General features: G+C 46.2%; 1 protein-coding gene and 1 long non-coding RNA gene across 7 annotated transcripts in view; one reads left to right on the forward strand and one right to left on the reverse strand.

Moving 5' to 3' along the window:
- The window catches only part of LOC139027570 (uncharacterized), a 20709-nt gene extending 14817 nt beyond the window's left edge, over positions 1-5892 (forward strand). The window contains exon 3 of the long non-coding RNA XR_011479695.1: positions 5788-5892. This is a non-coding gene — a long non-coding RNA (uncharacterized lncRNA). The remainder of the gene's footprint in view (positions 1-5787) is intronic.
- The window catches only part of LOC111962336 (solute carrier family 66 member 2), a 117018-nt gene that overhangs the window by 76312 nt on the left and 28629 nt on the right, over positions 1-12077 (reverse strand). The window lies entirely within an intron of this gene.

A 12077-nucleotide genomic window follows, 5' to 3' on the forward strand; every position in this document is an offset into this window, starting at 1 on the left:
GTACCTCTCCGCAATCACCTCACACTACCTCTCACCCTCTCCTCATCACCTCCACACTCCCCTCTCCGACTCCATCACCTCACACTCTCCTCTCCTACCGTCCTCATCACCACTCTCTCCCTACGCTTTCCTCAATACAGCTCCTCCTACCTCTCCGCATGCACCTCACACTCTCCTCTCTACCTCTCCTACACTTCAACCTCCACCTCTCCTCCTCCTCCTCTCCGCATCACTCACACTATCCTCTCCTACCTCTCCTCATCACCTTCAACTCTCCTCTCCCTACCTCTCGCATCAACCTCACACTCTCCTCTCCTACTCTCCGCATCACCTCACACTTCCTCTCCTACCTCTCCGCATGCACGCGTCACACTATCCCTCTTCCTACCCTCTCCTCATCAACCTACCACTATCCTCTCCTACCGTCTCCTCAATGCACCTCACACTATCCTCTGCCTACCTCTCTCGCATCACCTCCACACTATCCTCTCCTACCTCTCTCATCACCTCACACTACTCCTCTCCTACCTTCCCATCACCTCACACTATCCTCTCTACCTCTCCGCATCACCTCACTTCCCTCATCCGATACCTCACCACTATCCTCTCCTACCTCTCCTCATCACTCACACTTCCTCTCCTCCTCTCCGATCACCTCACACTCTCCTCTCCTACCTCTCCGCATCACCTCACACTCTCCTCTCCTACCTCGCCTCATCACCTCACACTTCTCCTCTCTTACCCTCCGCATCACCTCACACTCTCCTCTCCTACCTCTCCGCATCACCTCACACTCTCCTTCTCCTACCTCTCCTCATCACCTCCACTCTCCTCTCTACCTCTCCGCTCACCTCACACTTCTCCTCTCCTACCTCTCCTCATCACCTCACACTCTCCTCTCTACCTCTCGCATTCACCTCAACACTCTCCTCTTCCTACCTCTCCTCATACCTCACACTCTCTCTCCACCTCTCCTCATCACAACTCACACTCCTCTCCTACTCTCTCCTCATCACCCTCACACTACTTCCTCTCCTACCCTCCTCATCACCTCACACTATCCTCTCCTACCTCTCATCACCTCACACTTCCCTCCTACCTCTCCGCATCACCTCAACATCCTCTCCTACCTCTCCGACATCACCTCTCACACCTCTCCTCTCTATCTCCGCATCACCTCACACTCTCTCTCTACCTCTCCGACACCTCAATCTCCTCTCCTACCCTCGCGGCATCACCTCACACTTCCTCTCCACCTCTCAGCATCCAGCCTCACACTCTCCTCTCCTACCCTTCTCGCATCACCATCACTACTCTCCATCATCCTATCTTCCTACCTCTCCTTCATCACCCTCCACAAACTCTCGCTCTCCACCTCTCATCATCACTCACACTATCTCGCCTACCTCGTCCTCATCACTTCTTACACCTCCTGCTCCTAGCTCACCAGCTCCTACATTCAAACCGGTCTAACCCCTTTGACAACGGGCTGAGAACCACTGACTTTCATTGGCGTGCTGGTAACACTATCCCTCTCTCGCGATTGCAACGAAACGTCTCTTCCTTCTGATCACCTCCATGCTATTGTGTGTTGTACCTTTTCAGATTGCTAACAGGTTCCAGATCGCCGACCACCTCTTTCCCCCCCTATCTGGCATCTTGCTTATCCATGAGGAACAGCTTGTATCATCTGGTAGCCGTCTACCCTCTCCTCTATCACCTCAACTATCCTCTAGTAATAAGAAGGTACAGGCCACCGCGTTCCCACTGTCACTGAAGGCTCTTGGACGCCGCGGTTAGCCGTAGTTAATAGGAGATACAGGTCACCTCACACCGTGCCATCCCTCCCCACACTTCTGAAGGAGTTGAGGTGCCGTAGCCTATATAGGAACCCGGTCTCCTCACAGGGATCACTCACCGCTTCCACCCCAACTGACTTCTGAATGGATACGCTCTTGCGACTAACCGTCGTTCGCTCATCCACCTCTATCACATCCTCTTATAGCCCACTCTCGATCATAGGAACTTGCTACCCAGGCAAACTCCACATCCTACCTCGTCCCTCCATCTCGCTCTTCATGTAAGCACGCTTCAGTTGACACGGTAATGCATTCCCTTTCTCCGTTAACCTTCTTCCTCATCAACCTGCACACATGATTCACTTAGTCGATACGGCCTTAACACTTGCTCCTCATCATACGCGCAAACCGTACTCTCCCCTCAGTGCGTCTCCATGTCACACGGAGTCATCTTACGAGGGGCTATCCGGCTCCACCCCCAGCTCACCTGCACACTATCGCCGTTACCTCTCCTCGATCTCATCGTGATCTCTCTTACCATGGTTGCTTTTAATGTTGTGATTTTATATCGATCTTCGCTATCACATTCTGTGGGATAGGTCCCTTGCTTTATTGTTACGTCCATTCCTCCCTCTGGATGCGTGCTTCATTGCGAGGCTTGGGTGCATATCCCGCACTTTATCGCTGTCTCCCTATCCTTTGCCTGTTCTTTTAGTTAAATGAATTATCAACCCGTCGACACTCATTCGCTCCTCACGTGCTCTATCCTTCCACTGCTTCTTTGCTTTCTCTCTGAAGGTAGTTGGTAAGTGTAATCCACTCACTACTCCAGTCCTCGCGTCCATATATTCACTCGTTATCGATGCCTACTGTTTATACTATGGTTTCATTCATGCTCTTTTTACCACTCATCTTGCAGATAGCGCAGTGGATTCTTTAGTCGTTTTTTAGCTTACCTCATCATGGAAATGGTTCATCGACCTACAGCAGCGCTTCGTTTTCCTACATTGCGTCTTGTACTCTTACGTCGTACTGCATCACCTTGCACATTTAGTACCCTTTGTTCCTATTCTGGGCCATCACAGTCTCACTGTAAACAAGCACTGCATTGCCACGATTAAACAGTTTGTTCCTGGGTTGTGGGCTAGCGCTCTCCACTACTTCTTAACACGTGTGAAAAGGGTTTGGGCAAGATGGGGCAAGCGACACACTGGGCTTTGGAATTTTGGCAGTCTAGTTTGTTAGAGATTAAAAGGGCACATATTAGCGCCAGCTACATAGAAAATATTTGTATCAGTGGATAGCGCCTCCCGTGAGTACGAAGTTGTGGGAGATTGAGATGGAAGGAAAAGAAATTCAATCTTTCCTTTATATGTTCAATAATGTAGCAACATTTGTGTAATCATGTGTTTTCTTTTGTGAGTAGCGTTTGGATTATCATGATGTTATATCCTATTTTTTAATTAAGATTTTATGTTTATGCTGCTGGCTTGAATATGAAGTGTTGTGCTGGCTCATATTGGGTGGGCTGTGTGTTTTTATTTCTATTGGCTCTGCTCAAGGTATTTGAGGCTGGTCCTGGACAGCCAGGCAGACCAGGTTTGTTCCCCTACTCCCCACACACCACTGTTCTTCTCAATCATCCACACCACTGCAACAACTGACGAGGGAGAGGCTCACTGGCTGTGAGATAGATAGCCGGGCTAGGCTGAAATGGTTCAGAATTTTATGTTTAGTGTTGTTGTCTGGATGGCTGAGGTGTTTTTCTGTGTCGTGTATTGATTGGTCAGAGAGTTTAAATTTTCAGTCTTCCCCTTTTCCAGCCATAGTTTCCTCATCATCCCGGAGTTCGGTCGTTCCTCTCCTACCTCTCCTCATCACCTCACACTCTCCTCTCCTACCTCTCCTCATCACCTCACACTATCCTCTCCTACCTCTCCTCATCACCTCACACTATCCTCTCCTACCTCTCCGCATCACCTCACACTATCCTCTCCTACCTCTCCGCATCACCTCACACTATCCTCTCCTACCTCCACACACTGCTATTACAATCGGTCTGCCCTGCGCCTACATAACAGCCTTCCCTCTAACAACTTCTACAAGAGCACAGCAAGATTACAGTTGTTTGCGCATCATCCATTTGTGAGTTTTACCTGAACTCTCGTGCCATACAGGGAATGATGAGTCATAAAACTCTATTCTGGTTTCCACATTGTTCCTGATTGTGTGCTATTACAGTGAAGTGTCCTGGGGGGACAAAGGGAGCATGGGCTGTAATGTCACCGTGACCTTATGCTCAGGAGAAACATGAAGGAAAAGTCACCATTTTATCCTTACCTACACCATGTCTTTCTGGAGAAAAAAACAACTCATTCCTAGCCCTGAGGGGAAAACATATTTTTTTTTTCTTTTTTTCCAACATTGGTTTGAGGGCAAATGGGTAGCTGGGGAGTTAGTAATGACTTAGTATGGGTAGAATCAGGACAAGACAAGGACAGAGCCAATAAAGGGCTTTTATCTCTAGTTCTCTGAGCTAAATGGAAGTTACACAGAAGGATTAAGACTGCAGGATGATGAGAGCGCGAAAGACAGAGCGAGCATGCGACAGAGCGCGAGCGACAGACAGAGCACGAGCGACAGACAGAGCACGAGCGACAGACAGAGCACGAGCGACAGACAGAGCGCACGAGCGACAGACAGAGCGCACGAGCGACGACGGAGCGCAACGAGGCGACCAGACCAGATGGCCGGCGACCAAAGACAGGAGCGCCCCGAGGCGACAGACAGAGCGCACGAGCGACAGACAGAGCGCACGAGCGACAGACAGAGTGAGCGAGCGAGAGCGAGAAAAAAGCAGTTCTGATAAGAGTTACATAAGAACAATGCAAGCCAGACAGTGAGAGTAGCATGGCTTCAAGGGCAAAGCATAACAGCAACACACGCACTGCAGCAGGGTTTCCCACCGCAGCATGCAGATGACACCAGCCAGGCTCCAGACTCTAATCTATACAATGCCAAGCTACACACCTGACTGGGACCCATTTAGGGCCAACTAACTACCTTATAAACTAATTTATGTCTCAAGCTCTGTCAGATTGGATGGGGAGCGTTGCTGCACAGCTATTTTCAGGTCTCTCCAGAGATGTTCGATTGGGTTCAAGTCTCTGGCCAGGCCACTAAAGGACATTCAGAGACTTGTCCCAAAGCCACTCCTGCGTGGTCTTGGCTGTGTGCTTAGGGTCGTCGTCCTGTTGGAAGGTGAACCTTCCCCCAGTCTGAGGTCCTGAGCACTTTGGAGCAGGTTTTCATCAAGGATCTCTCTGTACATTGCTCCATRCATCTTTCCCTCAGTCCTGACTAGTCTCCCAGTCCCTGCAGCTGAAAAACATCCCCACAGCATGATTCTGCCACCACCGTGCTTCACCATAGGGATGGTGGCAGGTTTCCTCCAGACGTGATGCTTGGCATTCAGGCCAAAGAGTTCAATATTGGTTTCATCAGACCAGAGAATCTTGTTTCTCATGGTCTGAGAGTCCTTTAGGTGCCTTTTGGTAAACTCCAAGCAGGCCGAGGAGTCAACACTACCATAAASACCTGATTGGTGGAGTGCTACAGAGATGGTTGTCCTTCTCCCATCTCCACAGAGGAACTCTGGAGCTCTGTCAGTGACCATCAGGTTCTTGGTCACCTCCCTGACCAAGGCTCTTCTCCCCCGATTGCTCAGTTTGGCGGGTGGCCAGGTCTAGGAAGAGTCTTAGCGGTTCCAAACTTCTTCCTGTGTTCTTGGGGACAATCAATGCTGCAGATATTTTTTTGTACCCTTCCCTAGATCTGTGCCTCGACACAATCCTGTCTCGGAGCTCTACGGACAATTCCTTTGACCTCATGGCTTGGTTGTTGCTCAGACATGCACTGAACAGTGGGACCTTATTTAGACAGGTGTGTGCCTTTCCAAATCATGTCCAATCAATTGAATTTACCACAGGTGGACTCCAATCAAGTTGTAAAAACATCTCAAGGATGATCAATGGAAACAGGATGCACCTGAGCTCAACTTCGAGTCGCATAGCAAAGGGTCTCAATACTTATGGAAATAAGGTATGTTTTTTTATACATTCGAAATAAAACTACTTTCCCTTTGTCATCATGGGGTATTGTGTGTAGATTGATGAGGGGGGGAAAATAATTCAATCAATTTTAGAATAAGGCTGTAAAGTAACAAAATGTGGAAAAAGTGAAGTGGTTTGAATACTTTCCAAATGCAGTGTAGTAACAATGCAAAATGACTAGTTGATTTGMGAAAGAGGGATGGCTAGAGGGGGAATGAGTAAAAGCAACATCAAAGATTAAGGGAGAGAAATAAAGTATGTGACATTATATTAGACGGGGAACGAGACAAYTGTGGAGGTATGCCAACTACTCTGATCTTGCTTCAATGTCAGTCTAAAATGGACAATTAAATAAAGAGGAAATAAACAAAAATATAAATGTACCATGTAACAATTTAAAAGATTTTACAGAGTTACAGTTCATATTAGGAAATCAGTCAATTGAAATAAATGAATTAGGCCCTAATCTATGGATTTCACATGACTGGCAATACAGATATGCATCTGAGAGTCAGACAATGGGTCACAGATAGGTCCCGTGTGGCTCAGTTGGTATACAAACGGTTGTGGGTTCAATTCCCACAGTGGACCAGTACGAAAAAAGTATGGAACTGGATAAGAGCGTCTGCTAAATTCAAAAAAAGTAGGGAACCAGTCAGTATCTGGGGCTCAGGATCTTGCCACAGTATCTATGTTCATTCAAATTGCCATCGATAAAATGCAATTGTGTTTGTTGTCCATAGCTTATGCCTGCCCATACCATAAACCAATTGCCACCATGGGGCACTCTGTTCACAACGTTGACATCAGCAAACCACTCGCCCACATGACGCCATTCCCGCTGTTTGCCAAACTGGGATTCCTCCGTTAAGAGCACACTTCTCCAGCGTCCCAGTGGCCATCAAAGGTGAGCATTTGCCCACTGAAGTCAGTTACGATGCCGAACTGCAGTCAGGCATTCTCTGACAATGGCTTGGGACGATCACATCACCAACGAAGACATATTGAGMACAGTGGGGTCAGACATTAAGGACAGTGCGGCCAGTTTATTCTGGTGGATGTGGACATACTGTATCCTTTACCATTCCCCTGCATGGCAAATCATAAGCGGTTGCCTCAATCTTGTCAGCCTTTCTGTCTGAATCTCTATAACTCCACCAAACTGTACATTTGTCATGCCTTTACAGTGTCTTTTTCACTACTCTGTCTCTTTACTTCCCTCTGGCATTTTCCCTCCTCGCTCCATTAACAGGGGTTGCACAGCATAGACAATAGATGCTTCCTTTTATGTCCGAACAGGTTTTTTAAGTTCTCTGCATTCCCTGTTCAGTCTGTCAGTTCTGGCATATATTATTCTTACTTTGATCTGAAACAGCATTCTGAGATAGGGGTCAGAGTTCGGCCAATTGATGCATCAAGTGTGTGTGTTGGATCCTTCCTGCCAATAGAGCTAATTAATAGGAGCTTGTCAGGGTCAAGGGGCTGGAGGCACCACACTATTCTGCCTAATCACACCCTTACTGGGTATCAGCGCCAATGCAAGGTTAGAGCAGCCCACTGTAAAATGCCAGACTGGCGTTACACTAAACCGGACCTGATATTTCTGGGACACAGACTCTGGAAGGTGTTGTGTTTCTTAGAGTGAGAGGTTTGTATGGAGGGCTGTTCTCAGTGAGCCCAGTGTGAGACAAGGTGGAGTAGACGGGAGACGTTCAACGCCTCAGGGAGAGCCCTAGGCACAAACAGGGCCGGACATTTTTCAGCCCATCTTGCGTCACAACCAAAACCCACAAAAACAGTCACCAGACATCTTGCATCCACACGCACGAACCCACCCGTGCGCACACACACAAACCCACCCGTGCACGCACACACAAACCCACACGTGCGCGCACACACAAACAAACCCACACGTGCGCGCACACACACGAACCCTCACAGTATCACTATTCTTTTAGCAGACATATCACAGCTGTTATACAGTACAGAGGCAAACACCATACAGAGATTGGCTTTTATGTGCCATCTAATGAAATAGGGGAGATCTGGCTGCAGGTGTAGTCTAATGCAAGGGTGTCAAACTCATTCAGCTGGTTTTTGTTTTTTRCTTTCAATTAAGACAAATCAGGTGAGGGGAGTTCCTTACTAATTAGTGACCTTAATTAATCAATCAAGTACAAYGGAGGAGCGAAAATCAAAGTTTATTGTTATAGCAGGTGCAGCGAAATGTTTATGTAGAATGTCTCACAAATACAATTTTCACTTTATTTWTTTTTATCGAAACAAGGAATAACAATCCAAAGTAGATAGAGTGAGCATGTATGAGAATCCAGAATATAAATATGTGGTGTGTATAGACAGTATATAACTCGGAAAATAAAATGATATGTACAGAAGCAGGTATATTAGGATGAGCTGTGTTGAGAATACAGTATATACATACAGTGAGTAAACAGTAGATAAACAGAATATGAGGTGACCAGCGTTCAATGACTATATACATTGAGCGTATAAAACATTAGGAACACCTGCTCTTTCCGAGACATACTGACCAGGTGAAAGCTATGATCCCTTGAMGTCACTTGTTAAATCCACTTCAAMCAGTGTAGATGAAGGGGAGGAGACAGGTTAAAMAAGTATTTTTAAGCCTTGAGACWTGGATTGTGTGTGCYCCATTCAAAATATTTAAGTGCCTTTGAACAGGGTATAGTAGTAGGTGCCAAGCGCACTGGTTTGAGTGTTAACTGCAACGCTGCTGGGTTTTTCATGCTCAACAGTTTCCTGTGTGTWTCAAGAATGTTCCACCACCCAAAGGACATCCAGCCAACTTGACAACTGTGGGAAGCATTGGCGTCAACATGGGCCAGCATCCCTGTGTAACACTTTGACACATTGTAGAGTCTATGCCCCAACTAAWTGAGGCTTCTGAGGGCAAAYGGGGGTGCAGCTCAATATTAGGAAGGTGTTCCTAATGTTTGTTTACTCAGTGTACATGGGGCTTAGTCTCAAGGTGCAGGGCTGAGTCCCAGGCAGGTAGCCGGCTAGTGATGGCTGTTCAACAGTCGGATGGCCTGGTGATAGACCARGCAATACTTTTGGGTAAACTGTCGTCAATAGGACTGGGATTYAATGCCTGTCGTTGGTTTCCTGGCACCACTCCGTCAGGGCTCTAACCTGCCATGACTCGGAATTCCTTGAAGATCGGCGGTTGGCGACCACTGGTCCAGGGTGTCGGGCAAGATAGAGGTGATATMGTCCTGAACTAGCCACTCAAAGCACTTCGTGAMGACCGAGATGAGTGCTATGGGGCGATAGTCATTTAGTTCAGTTACCTTCGCTTGCTTTGGTACAGGAACAATGATGGAACTCTTGAATCAAGTGGGGACAGCAGACCGGGATAGAGAGAGGTTGAATATGTCCGTGAACACTCCAGCCAGCTGGTCTGCGCATGCTCTGAGGACACGGCTTGGGATGCCGTCCACGAAAGCAGCCTCGTGAGGGTTAACACGCTTGAAACGTCTACTCACATTGACTACAGAGAATGGGAGCCCACAGTCCTTATAAGCATAAACTCTGTTTTCCTCAATGCAGGCAAAGAAGGTGTTAAGCTTGTGCGTGTGTATCWCTCTGTTTTTTAAAGTTGGAAATTAGTATTTCCAGTTTCAAATCTGTGGAAGATTTGAGAAAATGGTAGCGAGAGGAGAACAGCGAGCAGTGTGGTGTGCGGCAGTAGGATGATCTCYGCAGGTGTTCAGGGGCTCCCTGTGTGCAATGTGTGATGAGGTTATTTTAAATGAGGCAGCCATAGAGGTGAGGGTTCAGCCTGAGACATACACTAGCAACTTCCTAGGATCAGAACAGGAAAAAAATAGAAATACTCCATTACTTCAAGAACAGATCAGAACTTGTGGTTTGACACAAGGCGAGCAGTCTTAGCCGCTGAACACCATATTATATTTGACATTTTTGACAGACTAAAGTTTGGCTCAACATTGACCCTGGTTGAACTGTCAGCCATGCTTTGCCTCATTTACTCGTCTGTTTCAGCTGGTAGAGGAACAGGCCTCTAATAAAATAAATTGAACACTCAATTATAAACGTGACCTGTGGAATGCACATGGAATTTAGACTTGGGAGTACTAGTGCCAGTCATAATACATGAAATGGCTTGTGGTTACATCTGTACATCGTTGTTTCAAGTCCAGTGCTCTCAGGCTATTACATTTGTATAATTTCTGTGGCATGCATCACAAGCAAAGTCAGTTGTATCATTTTATTTCATCTTGGAAAACGATTAGCACAGGAAAATCTGATTAGGCTTAGCTAGAGTAATTTATTTCTTAATACACCCCTTCAAATTAGTGTATTTGGCTATTTCAGCCACACCAGTTGCCGACAGGTTGCAAAGGGTCGGAAACTTTCCAGTAAATTTCCAGAATTTTCCATGGGAAGTTAAGCCAGGGAATTTAGGGAATTTTGCTTAAATTCATCAAAGAAGTTAGCTTATAACAGTGAACCTTTTTTGTGGGATACACAAGGCAATTCTAGGTCTTGTGGCATATTTTGGTTAAACTATCCCCAATTCAATGGAATTGCAACCCTCTGCATGCATAGTGCATTCTTCCATGACAGCTGACTCAAGATCTTGCACACTAACGAGATGCTATTGAGCGCACACTACTACACTGTCTGAGCCAAGAACTACATGCTTTCTGGTAAGTTTTGATTACAATACTGGGTGGGGTGAATATATTTTATATGACATACATTATTTTTTGTTAACTAGTAAATAGTAGCCTACAGCAAAGTGTGTTTAAATCATTTCTAACTTGTTAACAATTTCTGCTAGTTAGTTTTTGCTACCATGTGGGTTTTAGCTTGCTTGAGCCTACTAACTGAGGAGTGTTAATTCACCTGTTTCCATACATGTTTCATTTAAAAACATTTATCTTACCAAGGAGTTGTTTAACTGCTTAACTATTTATCTATACATGGAATTGTATTTGTTTTTTTTTAACTAGTTTTTTCTAATCTTTACAGGAAAATCTGATGTGTGGAGACATTTCGCTGCTGCTAATGTAGAAGGAAAAGCTGTGTACATTTGCAAATACTGTGCCAAATCATATGAGAAGAATGCAACAAAGCAGAATCATGCAGAATCATCTGGCCAAGTAGATAAAGTTCCCTCAGCGCTCACAACAAGCAACCTGACAAAAGTCCCTCTACTTCGATTCGAGGTGAAAATGATGAAGCAGACACCTTATCGATTGCAACATCCCACGGTCCTCCTGGAATCAGAAGTGTTTTTGACTCAATGGAGGAACGTAGTCAGAGAAATGCTGATGAATGTCTTGCTCGGCTGTGTATGCAACTGGTTCACCTCTGATGCTCACAGGCAATATATAATGGAAGAGATTTCTGAATGTTCTTCGCCCAGCCTACACCCCTCCAACCAGACATGCTTTATCTACTAATTTGCTGGATGCAGAGTTTAACTGAGTACATGTGAAGGTCAAGCATATCATAGAGAAAGCAGACTGTATTGCAATCATCTCTGATGGGTGGTCAAATGTTCGTGGGCAAGGAATAATTAACTACATCATCTCCATCCCTCAACAAGTATTCTACAAGAGCACAAACAAGGGACAATAGACACACCGGTCTCGACATTGCAGATGAGCTGAAGGCAGTTATCAATGACCTTGGACCACAGAAGGTATTTGCACTGGTGACAGACAATGCTGCGAACATGAAGGCTGCTTGGTCTAAAGTGGAGGAGTTCAACCCTCACATCACACCCATTGGCTGTGCTGCTCATGCATTGAATCTGCTCCTCAAGGACATCATGGCACTGAAAACAATGGATACACTCTACAAGAGAGCCAAGGAAATGATTAGGTATATGAAGGGTCAACAAGTTATAGCAGCAATCTACCTCACCAAGCAAAGTGAGAAGAATAAGAGCATCACACTGAAGCTGCCCAGCAACACTCGTTGCGGTGGTGTTGTCGTCATGTTTGACAGTCTCCTGGAGGGGAAGGAGTCTCTCCAAGAAATGGCCATATCACAGTCTGATGATATGGACAGCCCCATATCCTCCTGGATGATGTAATTTTGGGAGAGAGTGGTAAGCAGCCTAAAACCTTAATAGCAGTTAGCCATTGCA

The sequence above is a fragment of the Salvelinus sp. IW2-2015 genome, linkage group LG4q.1:29 (assembly GCF_002910315.2).
Source record: "Salvelinus sp. IW2-2015 linkage group LG4q.1:29, ASM291031v2, whole genome shotgun sequence".
NCBI lineage: Eukaryota > Metazoa > Chordata > Actinopteri > Salmoniformes > Salmonidae > Salvelinus > Salvelinus sp. IW2-2015.